At 32.0% G+C, this 15,820-nt stretch overlaps 2 long non-coding RNA genes across 4 annotated transcripts; both read right to left on the minus strand.

The window, feature by feature from the left end:
* Positions 5,911-10,059, minus strand: LOC107612288. Of its 3 annotated transcripts, XR_001613677.2 has the most exons (5): positions 9,915-10,059; positions 9,452-9,559; positions 8,815-8,897; positions 7,460-7,529; positions 5,911-7,098 (listed from the first exon to the last, which is right to left on the minus strand). It is a non-coding gene; the product is annotated as an uncharacterized LOC107612288 (long non-coding RNA). The 3 variants fall into 3 exon arrangements; XR_002352192.1 differs by lacking the exons at positions 9,452-9,559; positions 9,915-10,059 and adding an exon at positions 9,053-9,127; XR_002352191.1 differs by lacking the exons at positions 8,815-8,897; positions 9,452-9,559; positions 9,915-10,059 and adding an exon at positions 8,382-8,619.
* LOC107613897 lies at positions 13,834-14,953 on the minus strand. Its single transcript, XR_001614223.2, has 2 exons — positions 14,792-14,953; positions 13,834-14,250 (listed from the first exon to the last, which is right to left on the minus strand). It is a non-coding gene; the product is annotated as an uncharacterized LOC107613897 (long non-coding RNA).

The raw sequence follows: 15,820 nt of genomic DNA on the forward strand, positions 1-15,820 counted from the left end.
GATCTTTTCTCCCTTATTATCTCCAATGCTCGTTTTCTTTTTTCGACATTGTCTTTTTCTTATTCAGTTCTGAAAGTTCATAAAATAAGTATCAAGAAACCTAAACTGTAAGTATCAGTAAAAGAAAATATGATTCGAGAAACTTACTCCTTCTCAGGTTGGGTTGGTGTTTTTGCCACTCTTTCTGGTTGTTTTCTTCTTTTTATTATGGGTATTTTCTCATTTTCATTTTCTCTGTAAAACAGATAAACACATTAAATTTATACCGGAGACAAGACACTAACAATGAAGTCAACGAAACCCAAAGATAATACCGAACCGAAAAAAGGTAAACTGCTGACCGAAACCTAGAAGCCCACCGAACCGAAACCTAGAAGCCCACCGAACCGAAAATAGATATATATGCAATCAACAAAAATACTTACTCGTTTTCAGATTCACTTGTGCTTTCTGAATCTATAGGCACAGGCTTTGTTTTTTTGGTTTGTTTTTTAACAACCTTCAATGGTTGTTTTCTTTTTTTTTTTGTTTTAGTTTTTTTTTTATTTCTTCTTCTCTGCAATACATAAGAACAAGCGCATAAGAACAAATTTAAGCAAATACAAATTAAATGAAATTGATATGAAAATTAAACTTACTGGGTTTCAGATTCAGATTCGGAAAGTCTTTCCTCTTTTGAAGAAGAATCCCTCTCAACATTTTTCTTTTTTCTCAAAGTTACTTGTTTTTTTATTTCTTTTTTTTTTCTTTTTGTACAGAAGTCCCTAAAACAGAAACAAGGTCTCAATTAATTAATCATCAAAATAATAATTTAACAATTCGGTGAACCGAATAAAGTAATCCTACCGAACCGAAAAATATTCATATGGTAAATAGTACATGACAACTATTTATTCATCAAGAAAAATATTTCTTAATGCAGAAACATTCAAATGAATAAAACTAACAATTGCAAGTAAGACAAATAATTTAATTATAACCTAAAAGCATTTCAAAGCAAATTTTTCAGGGAATTTTAGTATAGTACTTACCAATGGTTGTGTTGTTTCCGATGAAATCCGTTCAATGATCTTTTCCTTTGTCCAATAGGACACCCATGGTGCAGGGGGAGCATCAGGTGCAAAGGGACGGGGGAACTTTGTTTCATGGAAGTATATCAACATTAATACAAAAACACAGCCATCAACAGACTGTTTCTTCCCCTCTCTCTTGTTTTCAACTCCTTTCATTAGGAAGTTGAGAACATGCTTTGCCCAATCCCATTCCCTAAGGTTGTCCATATGAAAAATCGATGGCTTGTGGATTGGGGAGGCCACACTTACTGTTGTGGGGAGCAAGAAGCACTTTTGTATGAAGACAACAAAAGTCCTCTTGAATTTTTTCTGGTTCTCCTCCCCTTCTACACTCATTTCCAGCACATTCTTTGCCAAAGTTGCCAAGGAAATATTTTTGATGGTGTCAAATATTTCCTTGTCGGCTGGATTTAGCTTGTTGTAATCCACCTTTTCAGGAAAAAGATTCCCTACAATATTTTAATAGCAAAAATAAGACAAAAACGGCCAGTTTAATTATCCGGACACCAATGAACTGAAAATAAGCAGCAAGTGGAAAATGTATTACCTCCATTATTGGTTATACCGAGGGCAGCTGCTACCTTCCGAGGAGTTATGTTTATTGTCCCCTGTTTAGTTTTTAGGCATCCTCTCTCTATATCAAACCGATCAATCAATTCTATCAGCAGTGTATTAGAGATGTTCATTTCTGGCACATGTGCCAGACCACCAAATCCCATTCCTTCCACAATATCTCTCTTTTCTTGACCCATTTCCCTGTACACTGTTGCTATTGCTTTTGTTTGGCATATGCAATAGTGAGTTTTTTGCAAGTTTTGAAATAGAATGTGAGGATATATTTATAATACAAAATAGATATTATTCAAATGAAAGTGGATAAATATATTTAATCTACTTACGTTATAATGTGCCTTCTCCTTCATTGTTGCCATTTTCTTGTTGTGTTTTGCTGTAATAAAAAATTTTGGTCAATATTTCATTCAATACATCAACAACCACAAGGATGTGTATGTTAAACAAGTCAATTAGAATGCCACAACCCACCGAACCAAAAATCCCTCAAGCACAGAACCGAAATAAAAAAGGCTACCGAATCGAAAAATATTCATGCGGTTAATAAATGATGATCAACTTTCAATCAACAAAAATAATATTACAGTAGTATAGCTTATCAAAGTGAAAGAGTTGTCTCAAATGTAAATTTTCCTAAACAAAACTCATTCAATACATCAACAACCACAAGTATGTGTATGTTAAACAACTCAATTAGAATGCCACAACCACCGAACCGAAAATCCCTCATGCACAGAACCGAAATAGAAAATGCTACCGAACCGAAAAATGTTCATGTGGTTAATAAATGATGACCAGCTTTCAATTAACAAAAATACTATTACAGTAGTATGGATTATCAAAGTGAAAGAGTTGTCTCTAATATGAATTTTTTTAAACAAAACTCATTCAATACATCAACAACCACAAGCATGTGTATGTTAAACAATTGAATTAGAATGCCACAACCCACCGAACCGAAAATCCCTCATGCACAGAACCAAAATAAAAAGGTTACCGAACCGAAAAATATTCATGTAGTTAATAAATGATGATCAGCTTTCAATCAACAAAAATACTATTACAGTAGTATGGATTTTCAAAGTGAAAGAGTTGTCTCGAATGTGAATTTTTTTAAACAAAACTCATTCAATACGTCAAACACCCACCGAACCGAAAATCCTTCATGCACAGAACCAAAATAAAAAAGGCTACCGAATCGAAAAATGTTCATGTGGTTAATAAATGATTATCAGCTTTCAATCAACATAAATACTATTACAGTAGTATGGCTTATCAAAGTGAAAGAGTTGTTTCAATGTAACTTGTCCTAAACAAAACTCATTCAATACATCAACAACCACAAGCATGTGTATGTTAAACAAATGAATTAGAATGCCACAACCCACCGAACCGAAAATCCCTCATGCACAGAACCAAAATAAAAAAGGTTACTAAACCGAAAAATGTTCATGTGGTTAATAAATGATGATCAGCTTTCAATCAACAAAAATACTATTACAGTAGTATGGATTATCAAAGTGAAAGAGTTGTCTCGAATGTGAATTTTTTTAAACAAAACTCATTCAATACATCAACAACCCACTGAACCGAAAATCATTCATGCACAGAACCAAAATCACAAAGGCCAACAAACCGAAAAATGTTCATGTGGTTAATAAATCATTATCAATTTCAATCAACAAGAATAGCGTTCTTCAATGAAAAATAAGGACTGAAGATAGTAACAGAGCTCTAATTAAACTATCCAAACCAATAAGAACAAGCAACTATATCTTAAACCCTAGTTATACTGTAGAAATCATTCACAATAGTTCAATCAACTAAACGAAGCAAATCAAACCAGTAAAACTAAAATGAAACTAGGCGAAACGTGACATTGCAAGATTTTAAATGAATAGTAATTTTCTCATACCTTTTGTAGTCTTTGTTGCTATTTTCGTTTGTTTCTGGTTGTTGCTTGCGAAATCTTCTTCCGATTCGTTTGCAGCAGTGGTTTCTACAAAGAATGTGATTGGAGTTTGAGTGATGTTCAGAGAGATTCGAAGAGAGTGAGTATTTTGGGGAATTGGTTTCGTGTTAAAGATGTAATGTTCGTTCATAATGAAGCGCGAATGGGAAAACGAGGCGTTTTTTGTGTAGCGCGTGTTTCACATTCTGCATTTAATGCGCTTGAAACAATTTAGGCTTGGGCCTATATGGTTATATGGTTATACGGATGTGTAGCAGCCCTGCAAAAACAATTCAAGAAGATCGATTTTGATCCCACAATTTCTTCGTCTATATTAAATGTTAAAGGTGGTGACAAAAATAATATAGGTGCCAGACATCAAGTCTTTAGATACCATTCAGTATTTAAAAATTAAGGACAAAAACAAATTAAGTATCTAAAAGATATTCACATATTTGATTCACACTTCTCATAGGAAATACATTAATAACCAAAATACTTCAAATTAAACCCCAAACTCAATGACTTTATTTTTATTTTACATCGTTTGAAAAATTCAATGGGTGTAAGACGATACCAATGAAATTAAATTCATTTCATATTACCAATATATAGTTCAACAGATCAAGTTAGTAGTACTTATTCACCACCTTTCCCTCTGCCATCTCCCTTCCTCACCCTTAAATAAGCCACCTCATTCAATAATATTCTTCAAAAATGCCTAAGCTTGTTTAACTTTCTAATAATGGAAAAACTACCGTTTATTATGGAAAATTTCAATTACTACTTTCTCAATGTCAATTAAATAGTCTTAGAAAAGACCAACTGAAAAATAACACAAAAAACCACCTCCTATGATATTTTAGCATTTTGTGCTAACAAAAAAAAAATCAAAACCTCTTGAAGTACTACGAAAAGAAATGCTCACCAACAACAGCCCATTGAGGAACTTTACCAAATTAAGGAAGGAGAAGAATCTTTCCAAGATCTGAAATAAATTAACTATCATTTGTCAATTCCTATAGATCTAAAATGAGATGTTTCTCTTAGTAAATAGGAGAAGCTTAGTTTTCATGTATAGTGGAACCCAAAATATCCAAGCAAGCGGGATTCACCAAATTAGAAGAAATAAAAATATGTATGTTTATGATGAAGACTTTTAATTGCTCTTTTAGCAAAGCTTATACAAAAAGAATATTTGAAAAGAATATCTAAGTTAATGTATCATGAATGGGTGTAGTAAAATGTAACCAATCTTCATTGAGATAATCTTTTCTAATGGCTTTAGCAAATTGCAACAAATGTTGAAAATCAAACTAAAACTGCCAGCAAACAATAACAAAAAATATGAAATTGCATGGAAAAAAATGCTTGGTCTGCAAAAATGTAGTGAGAGTACTTACCCAATATTAACTTTTTGGCATCACCATCTAGCTACAGAGCTATTGCCTTAACACTACAGCAGCAACACCAACGCCGCTGAGCCCCTCTTTTAATGGGTAGCAAACACAATAGAATGGGTATTAGCTCTCATGAAAGAGTCAGAGCAGTTGCAATCCTAAGCAACAACACCTGAAAGAGCAACCACTTTTTACCTCACACTCTTGCGATGGCAACCCGCAGTATGCACCACTGTTTCAGCATCTAAGAAAGAAAGAAAATTATTATTCAAAATGAAACATTGGCATTAATATCTCCCCAAAGTTTGCATAGACAAATACACAAACATCTTATGAGCAAGGGGATTAATTAATCACATACAGTTATGAGATTATTGCACACATATATTGCTACCCTCTAAAAAGGGAAAAGAAAAATTTTAGCAATGACTTAACAATCCGGAATAAGCATTGTTATTCACTAAAATATGGCTCTGAAGGCAAAACATGTAGCAAAAACAAAATTTCGTCTTACCCAGTGTATGCTTCAGGTCAAGCACTGCGACAGAGGTGGGTAGTATTTGTTCAACACCTTCACCTCTCCCATCTTCTCTCTTTTGTGTTTGATTATGTTTTAGTCACTGAAACAATCACAAATATTCAAACTTGAAATTAATAATTTAAGTAAAGATCGAAAGATAGAAAATTAAAATTCTCAATGCCATGTAATAATTCAATAATTTTTCAAACAATGAAATTGAATGTAATCTTCATTTTCATATTTTCTAATTATAATCATTCTTATCACTTATAAAACTCATACATATTAGAAGGATTTGTGGTTTGCATTGTAGCAGTCAATTTACGTAAATTTGTTAAAAAAATATATGTGTACAACTAAATTTCTGAAAAGCAAAAATAGATTCGATAGTAAGAAAAAATCAATGATATATTTGATTCGAAAACATAGCAAGAAAACATCCCTTTTAAATGAGCTTTGAGTTTTAATATTTTCAAATTTGTCCACCGAATCCTTAAACAAACTCTATAAACACAACTACATTTATGTCTTTATATGTAGGCTTAATCTTATCGTCATCCCCTGAAAAAAGAAAGAATGCAAGGAGGCATGGAGCTTTGACTTTGAAGGAAACAATCCGACAAAAGAAAATGACAACAATAATAAAATTAGTAGTCACTATAAGAAAAATGCTATTATAGAACAATTTTCATTGATAATTTAGACTATTAAAAGAACTCAAAAGTCAAATAAATGCACAACAAATGAAGGAGTTCTTATAAGTCATTTTAAATTCTTTTTGCATAAAACACACCTTCAAAACCACTGGAAACTAATTAAAAAATTTCATGTAATAGATTAATTTCCCAATGTCTCAATTTAGTAGGTGTAATAGTAGTAGTAGGTACCTCCAATGTAGAAATCTCAAAAGTTGGAGTTGATGCAGAGGGAGTGTGGATTCTGAAACAGCATCATCTTCAAAAGAGAACGGTGTCATCTTCCCTCTTGAGACCATCATATTAAATTAGAATCTCTTTGATTGGAATGTATCTATTTGACACAAAAGATAAATAATTAATGAAAATTATTTATGAGCTGATCTTTTAAAAAAACACAAAAAAAAGGAAGATTGATTTTATAAAAAAGGGTCTATGGATAAAATAACATACTTCATAAGTGTTTCAGGGTGAGCAACCACAATGACATAATAAATGCAATGTAACTTGTCAACTGAATTAAAAATCACAAATATGGCACTCCCAAACTTAAAAAATATCATTAAATAATAAGTGTAATAATAATTTTTCCTTCCTGCAAGACTATTTCTTCTTCTTTTACTTCTTATTCTTTTTTAGTCACTAAAACAATCACAAAGATTTAGACATGAAATAGATAATTTGATTGAAAAAGGAAAGAGAGAAGAATAGAATCCTCAACGGTTGGGTGTGGGAAAGTTTTGGACTTTGAAATCAGGGGTGCGCAAAATAATCATATATTGGAGATTCTAATTTTTACTAGCCTTTGAAGAGTCACCAGCCAACTTCCAACTGCCTCCCCTTCTTCTTCCGCCTTGGCCGATCCGTTTTCCTTCCGCAAGAAGACCTGCAATTGAAGAAGCAGCTGAACTCAAAACCAAACGCTAATCCAAATTAGTGAATTCTGATTATATTAAAAAAAAAGATGGAAATATACATTAATTATAAGTTTTGGCCAATTTCAATTACTGATCCAATAAAGCTATAATCCAATATAAAAAAGAAGAAAAAAAGGACTCCATGTTCAACTAACTGCTACAGTCAAGATAAAGGTATCCACTGTTGGCTTGCTCTTATATTAGTCAGTAATTTATCACTTGAATTATAGTCATGCAATAGTTATTTTGAAGTAGAAAAGGCTAAATATTTTTTAATCCTTTTGTAATTAAAGAAATGAAAATAAAAATATGGACTAACCTTTGAGTCACCGGCCAATTTCTAAATAATGTCGCTTCTTCTTCTGTCTTGACTGAATGTTTTCTCCCTCCGCAAGAAGACCTGCAATTGAAGCAGCAACTAAACTCAGAATCAAACGCTGACTAAATTGGTGAATTCAATTATATAAAAAAAGCATATAGTAATATACGTTATAAGTTTGCCCAACTTCAATTACTGATCTAATAAAGCTATAAACCAATATGAAGAAGAAGAAAAAAGGAGCTCTAGTGAACAACTAACTGCTATGGTCAAGATACAGGCATCCCCTACCTAATGTTAGTCAGCAATCTATTACTTGAATTATAGTCATGTAATAGTTATTCTCAAATGGAAAAGACTAAATCTTTCTTCTGCTCTTGTAATTGAAGAAATGAAAATAAAAATTATCAAGTGAATTATTAGAATTAGGAATTCTATGATACTTATGAAAACTATTTCCGTCAGGGTTTAAATGAAAGGAATCATCCATTTGCAAACTCTTTTAACATTTACATTCAAATTGTGAGTTAATTAGGATAAAGAAGGTCACTCTTATCAATATAAGGATGTTAAACCTTTTGCGAATAACAGATTCTGCTCTTTTAAACTGATTTACCTCACTCCTCACTTATCTTATGTAGCACAGACTTGGATATAAAATTTCTTTTATGCATAAAACAAACATCATATAATAACATATCTTATCATGTTCATCCACTTTATATACTAAAGAAAAATAAAAATAAAACACTAAGCAAAAAGAAAGAAAGAAAAAATATTAAGCTATTGTGAGAAGAACTAATAAAAATTTTGGATGCAATTAATATTCTCTCACAAAGAAAAAGTGTTACAACGAAAATAAAGAATGTTTAAAAGAAGTTGTCAAAACAAAAAAATGAATGAAATATTTCTCATGAACGTTGAATATCTAACCTCTTTAGAATAGCCAAGTACTCCTTAAAGTATCCAAGTACTCCTTAGAGTATCTTATCTCTTTAAGGAATAAAAATTTTAGGAATGCATACACATATATATCCTAAATGATAAAAATAATTAAAGTCATTTCAACACAATAAAATGATTTAAAATTTTATATATATGATGGAGGGAAATGGTTAAACTTGGCCTCAAAGAATCATGTGTAGTAAGTAAATGTTACTCAGACAAACACACTTAACTGGGTAAAATATAAGGGACAGTGACATTTGCTTTAAAATATAGATATCAAACATTTATTACAGTTAAAAAAAAGAAAGAAAAAATTATTACTCAATAAAACAAAAAAAATTAACTGGTCATCATTAAGTGTAATCAAACAATTCATTACCAATCTTCAGCAAATAATTCCACAAAAGAAGATAACAACAATATAATTAGTAGTCAAAGGCTTGCTAAGCATACAGTATGCATCAATCACCCTTGCAGATTGCTCAGCATCGAAATCCCTTTCTTTCAAAACAAATGATAGGATTAAACAAAAAATACTAGCTTCTCTTATAACTCATTCAAATACACAAACTTTCAAACTATTCACCAAAGAGTAAAGAGGCAAAGCAAAAAAGTGCAAGAAAAAATATCAAAGAAGGTTATCCCAACAGACCAACCTAAGAATGTAAAAATCAGAATGCAAGTTGTTTTGCCAATCTTTATATTTTCCATCCAAATTCACACCCTCTATAGTCTATATCATACTTCTTCTCTCCCTATTTTAAAATTTGGGGGCAAAGAGAAAACACTTCTTAATTTTAATTATTAGCTGAGAAAAAAATTATGATAGCATAATCATCAATTTAAAAGGTAGCAATCCTATTAGTTCTTAGACATAATCATCAATTTTACATAAATTTTGCTCCAAACATTAGTAGAACTCAATCCATATCATTCACAGAAAAATGACAAATTTAACTCAATCCATTTTAGCCTATGATTAACACCCAAAAGGGAAGGTGTTTTGAGAAAACATATTTTTTAAAAAATAAAATGTAGTTTTGTTTTTAGTATACCTTATTTTGTTTAAATCTTTTATGTCTTCAATGCTGATGTTATTCCTGCATGCCCTCCATTAGGCCTTGACCACTTCCATCCATCCACCAAAGGTTCATTCCTACCAACTAATCATAAGCAAGCAAGTATCATTAAATTGCAGCTAAATGATAAGCAAAGGTGATACAATGAATACACAACACTACCACAATAAAAATACTTCTCCGACAAAATAACCTTTCAGGTTTCAGCAGCAACATGAAGTTCATCTTCGTTAATGAAGTTAGTGAAGGATGCATGATCACACACTCACAAGGGATTGCTCGTCACAGACAATTAATGAGCAAAATGCAAAAAGGTAAAAAAGTTGCCAACTTGGAGGGTACCCAACATCATAAAAAGCAGAATTGGAACCAAATTTATAAAAAAAATAGAGAGAAATGAAGGATGGGGGTATCGATAAAATAGGAGTGTACCGATTACTTGAGTTGGAGAGATGAAGCTTGAGGTCTAGGGATGAGAGTTTGATACCGTAGCTCAGCCATTTCCTGAGTTAAGTCCTCTACTTCCTCTTTGTCCTTGAACTTTTCTACTCACAATTCTTCCTTGTTAGCCTTCAACTCCTGCACATCCAACGGGGTATGAAGGAATAATAATAAATCCCTCAAAAGCTAAACTGAAACAAAAATTGTGAGTGAAAAGACCTTGAGGAGCATCTTCGGTGTGGTAGAGGTGCTTGAGGATGTCATTTTGAACTCTGATTTCAAATGAAAAATTGCGCTCAAAATTTGGTGTTCAAATCCTGATTTGAAAGGAAAAGATCATGCTTAAATTGCTGCAGAAGAGAGTTCTGCTTCATTACTTGAGGAACAATGAGTTCTAAATCCATTGTTTACTAATCATCCAATCAGAAGCTAGCATTTCTGTTTTCTTCCCCTAAATGGTGGTTTTGGGATTGCTGCCGGATTAACTCTTTTCAACCAATTGGACAAAAATCTTCTCTGATAACCTTCCACCAGGTAAAAAGGTTTTGGCTTTTTGCTGAGGAGCGAAACACAAAAGAAAGAAAAGGTTTGGGAGTCACCTTTCACTCTCTCAAAAACCATCTAACAGTGTTAAATAGTGTGTGATTTTACTGTTTGGCTAGTTAACGATTATATATTAATAGATTTACGTTGTGCAAATCTATAAAATTAGTGGTCAACATGAGGGTGGATGTGCAAAAATTGCTGACGAAGAATGATCCCGCTATTTTTTTGCGGTTCGGATATGGTCTGATACCAAATAATATCAGAATCCACAACGGATGCGATCGAAGCGTTCCTATTGTCCCTGTTTGCTGAGACTGCTGTGCGCGACTTCAAAGTTATGTGTGTATAAATTTTAATATATTCAATGTGAATGTCAATATAAGTATAGATATAATAATATACTATTAAATTCTATAAAAAGTCTACAAAGCTACACAATATTCAAAAAAAAAATCCTAAAACATAAATGAAGCTAGTAAAAATTAAAAATAATTATTAAAATTAATAAAATTTGTAAAAATAATTATAAAAATTAAATGAAGCTAATTACTTTGAATTAGTCCAATAAATTCTAAATTGTAAATCTACATAATTAACTACTTAACATAAACCTAAAATCTTAATTAACTCTAAATTAGCATACTTTACATAAATTTAACTCTAAATTACTTTAACTTCTATTCTAAACTAAATCCAACCTTATTTAATAAAAAATTTATATTAGAGTCGCTTGACTATGATTATGGAATGGATGGGCAAGCACGCATTAATGATTTATATTCTAGTTCTTTGTTTCGCAATTTGCATGGAAAGATGTGCTCTTATTGTAATTTTTTATGACAACCGAAGTTAATTGGAGTTGGTACTTAATAAGAAGGAACCGTGTGTATAAACTTCGTTTAGAGGAATATATATAACTTAATTTGATAAGGATATACCAGGATATTTTTTTTTTAATTTAAAAACGATATAGCCATGTTTTAAAAGTGTAGCTATAATTTTGACTTTTTTTTTTTAATTTAAAAACGATATAGCCACGCTTTAAAAGCATAGTCGTATCTTTAACTATTGCCACGCTTCAAAAGCGTAGCCGTATCTTTGGCTATTGGCACATTTTAAAAGCGTAGTTGCATCTCGGCTATTGGCACGCTTCAAAAGCATGGCTATAGGATTACACATATGGCCACGCTTAAAAGTGTGGCAATAGATAAAAGCGTGCCGACCATGATTTTGAAAATCGGACTAGATCGACCGGTCGAACCGATTTAACCGGGAATTGCCGATGAAAGCAGTTCGGCCCGCTGTCTATAACCACTGTTAAGAGAACTGTTCAGAAACTATTGAACTGGTCGAGAACAGGCCGGTTGGACCAGACCAATAACCGGCCGGTTCTAAGTAAACGACCTCAATCATTCGTGCACCCCCATCTGAAAGTACCAAACCAAAACAGCAAATCCCTAGCCCTAGCCTCACCGCCGCAAGCCACAAGAAGTAAGCATCCGCCGCCATCCGTCGCAATCAGGGGCACGTGTGAAGCACAGAAGCCTCTCCTCCTAACCCTAGAGCCCCTTCTCCGGTTTCTTTTATCTCCTTCCTTCTCCCCAAACAAAAATGGAAACCCTAGCATCACCGCCGCAACGAGTGAGCCACCCACGCCGTCCGTCACAGTTAGGGGCTCCTCTCTTCGTTCCGTGGGCGTTCTCCAAAGAAGAACCCCTATTAGCTCTCAGTCATCGTTCTCTACCGTCGACGTCGTCTGCTCCTGCCCTCTGCTGAGACCGCTCAGAACGAAGGCAATGGCTTTATTTTTTTTTATTTTTGTTCTCTTTTCTTCATTCTTTACTCGGAACATTTTTTCTGGGATTCTGCTAATGCTACTCAGATTGAAAATTGAATCTAGCTATATTATACTCTGTTTTCTTGTTTTGGATTGAATCATTGAATGATTAGTTGATTTATTTTGCTGGTTAATTTTTGTGAAAACTGTGCTGAGTCAGTTGATTTAGTTCACTGGTTAATCTTATTAATCTACTGTTTTTTGTTTTGTGTTGTGACTCAATTGTGTTTAGATTATGACTATCTTAATGACTTAATTATTCTTAGATGGAATGATTTAATTGATTATTGATTAGCTATGGCTATTTTGCTGTGTTGCGTTGTTGTGTTTTGTGATTTTTTTATATATAGTGATGTGCTGACGTGTTGTGTTTTGTGAGTTAATTGTGCTTAAATCGAATGATTTATTGATTATTGATTAGGATGCTTGTTCTGCTATGCTGCTTGATAGAGAGAAGACCAAGTCAATAATTAAGATTGACCAAGATTTCAATTTAGCCGCTGAATTAGTTAGCAAAACAGAATGCAATTACATAAGCTAGCCTAGTATTATAGTTTTTCCTCTTGTATAAATACTGATTGAGCTTGTTTTGGAAAGGGCTTCAATGATCATTCCTTCAATACAAACACATACACAGTTTTATGATTCATCAGGAATAGAACTTCAGATCTTCCTTTACTTTTTCTCACTGCTATTTTGTGTTGTGATTTTTATATAGGATGATTGTTCTGTCTTACTGTTATATTTTAGGATGTTTATACTAGTGCTAGGAAATACGAATAATATTCTATAAGCATCCTTTTATTTGGGTATTAAGACTGACCTTTGTGTGTAGCTTCATAAATTATGTTGCATTATGACTGTCTTAATTCTTAGATTAATTTATTTGTCTTAGTTTAAGTTTGATATATGAGTTTTGAAATGGTGAATATGGTAAAAAATTTTATTTTTGATTTACTATCTTATTTTTCCATATAAATTATAAGTATTATGTCATTATGCAATAATAATAATTTAATCTTAGTCATCAAATGATATACATAATGCCATTAAAGTTTGAATAATATTTTGATGTTTGTATTTTTTAGAGTGCTTGTTTATAATTTGAAAATTATTTTATTTTAAAACGATTTTTTCGGTTAAATTATGGTTAGACTGGTTAGACCAATAAATCAGTGAATCAATGACTAGAACGGTTCGATGACCGGTCTGATTTTTAGAACTTTGGTACTGACAAAAAAATTATAGCGATAAAGCAACCGGCACCCTTACAGATATAATCCTTTCAAAAGCGTACCAGTAACTCAAAAAACATAGCAAAAAACTATCACTACGCTTTTTTAACTTTTCGCCATGCTTTAAAAGCATAGCAAACTCCTAATTTTCGCCATGTGAGGTCCTAATCTAGGATTTCTTTAACAAACTTGACAACCATATTTTGTTTAATTTCATGATCATGATTTATAATTAATAGAAATTTAATTCTTAATTCNNNTCTTTATACCGACGACGTATGTACGTACTATCAAAATTAAACAGAATTAAATTCTTATAACAAGACTTATTTATTACTATTATTTGACATACATAAGAAGTACATAACTCATATCTGTTATGCACGAAGATCGAGTACATGCTCTTGCATATGTGAAGTAACTAGCTAGGTGCATGCGTCTAACGCATCGTGGGGATCCAATATAATGCAAGCTAAGCATTTATTATTCATATATTATTATTATTATTATTATATCATATGGTTTTAGAGGTTTGATGATGATGGAGTAGTTTTAACACTTTCTGTTGCACCAGCAGCGGAAATCGTCCCTGCAAACTCCGCTGAGCAAGTGCTCTATGTCCCTGCAGTGATGATCGCAGTTCTTTGAACCCAAACACGGTCCCTTGAATTTGTCACTTAGGTTCAAACACTCCTTTCCCTCCACGCCATATTCCTCTGCATGCTTATCACAGTAAATACGTTACCATCTTATTAATATATAATTTAAACTTTTTTTGAAAAATTTAGGATTTAAGATTAATATTTAATGTTGTAATTTAAAATTTATAATAACAATAATTTTAAAAGATTGGATGACACTCTTGCTTAAAATCATAGCTTAGTACTAATTTGCTATTAGCCTTCCTATCATGGGGAATGTACTACTATTTTAGCACTGATTAGAGGGCATACAACTTCAAGTATAATGAAAGATAAACATATTGTTGCATATCTCTCCGTGATTATCATTATATAATCATGATAAGTACATTAAAATCAAATACTAAAATCAACTATTAGATAAAATACATATTAGAATATAAAATATATATTAAAAATATAAATATATATTAAAAATAAATTAATTGATATATATTTATATATAAATATATTGATGATTAATTTTAGTGTATAAATAATATTTTTGATATTATATATATATATAAGGAACGAAATAGAGAGAATAAATAACGAAGAAAAAGTGATGATGACATACGAGCAAGAAAGAGAATGAGGAAAAAGATGCAGAATCCAGCCATTTTCTTCTCCATTATTATCGTTCGTTTTTGTACTGATTCACTTATATATTAATATGCTATATATGTGTAGTGAAGAAACGAACTTACTGGGTGATCAATGAGTGAGATCTATTTATATATATAGTTGAACAAGAGAGAAACGTAAGTAGAATATAGCTAAGATCACTAACAAACACATGCTCAGCTCCATTAATATATTTAATTTCCACTCCTCAGCATGCAGATATGATATGATCTTATCTTATCAACATAAAATGCCTTGAATGATGTAACATGACAACAGAGTCTTTTTTGGTAGTTACTGAATTAGTCAATCCCTTAGCTTCTTGATATTCGAAAACCTTGCAGGCTTGCAGCAACAAACTCCAATTTGAATTCTGGATTCAATTCGGTGCTAATAATAATTATGAATAGTAAATGTACATACAAGCATACACACACGTATATACATGCATGCACACTTAGCAGTGAATGAGGAGGAAGAAGTCAAGAAGTTAAGCATTATTCTATGGAAACGGCGCAGCAAGTTCGGAATAATATTGTTCAATGAAGCGGTGGTCAATGGTCAAGGTATATGGTCAGGTATCTTGAATTGACAAAATTTGATTACATTGAATGATGTACGGACATTTCAATGTTTAGCTTCACTATCACTCCTTTGACAGTGGATCTCTCCATTAAAAAAAATTAGATGGTGTCAATTGTGATCTCTCACTTTTTATTATTATTTTTTATATTTAATTTTGATCCCACTTATAAAATTAATGTATACTGCATTTTCTCAGGTATTTAAAAACCTAAAGAGGATCAATTTCCCTCCTTTGATATCAAAAAATTTTATTATTTTTAGTTACTTGTAAATTTTTTATGTTTAATTAAATTTTTGTCTATTATTACAGGTCACACCTATTAAAAATAAGGTTTTGGAGAGTTTAAAATTAAAATATCTATCATTTCATAAACTATTTTTTATGTTTGAGTTAGAT

This window comes from Arachis ipaensis, chromosome B08, assembly GCF_000816755.2.
Source record: "Arachis ipaensis cultivar K30076 chromosome B08, Araip1.1, whole genome shotgun sequence".
NCBI lineage: Eukaryota > Viridiplantae > Streptophyta > Magnoliopsida > Fabales > Fabaceae > Arachis > Arachis ipaensis.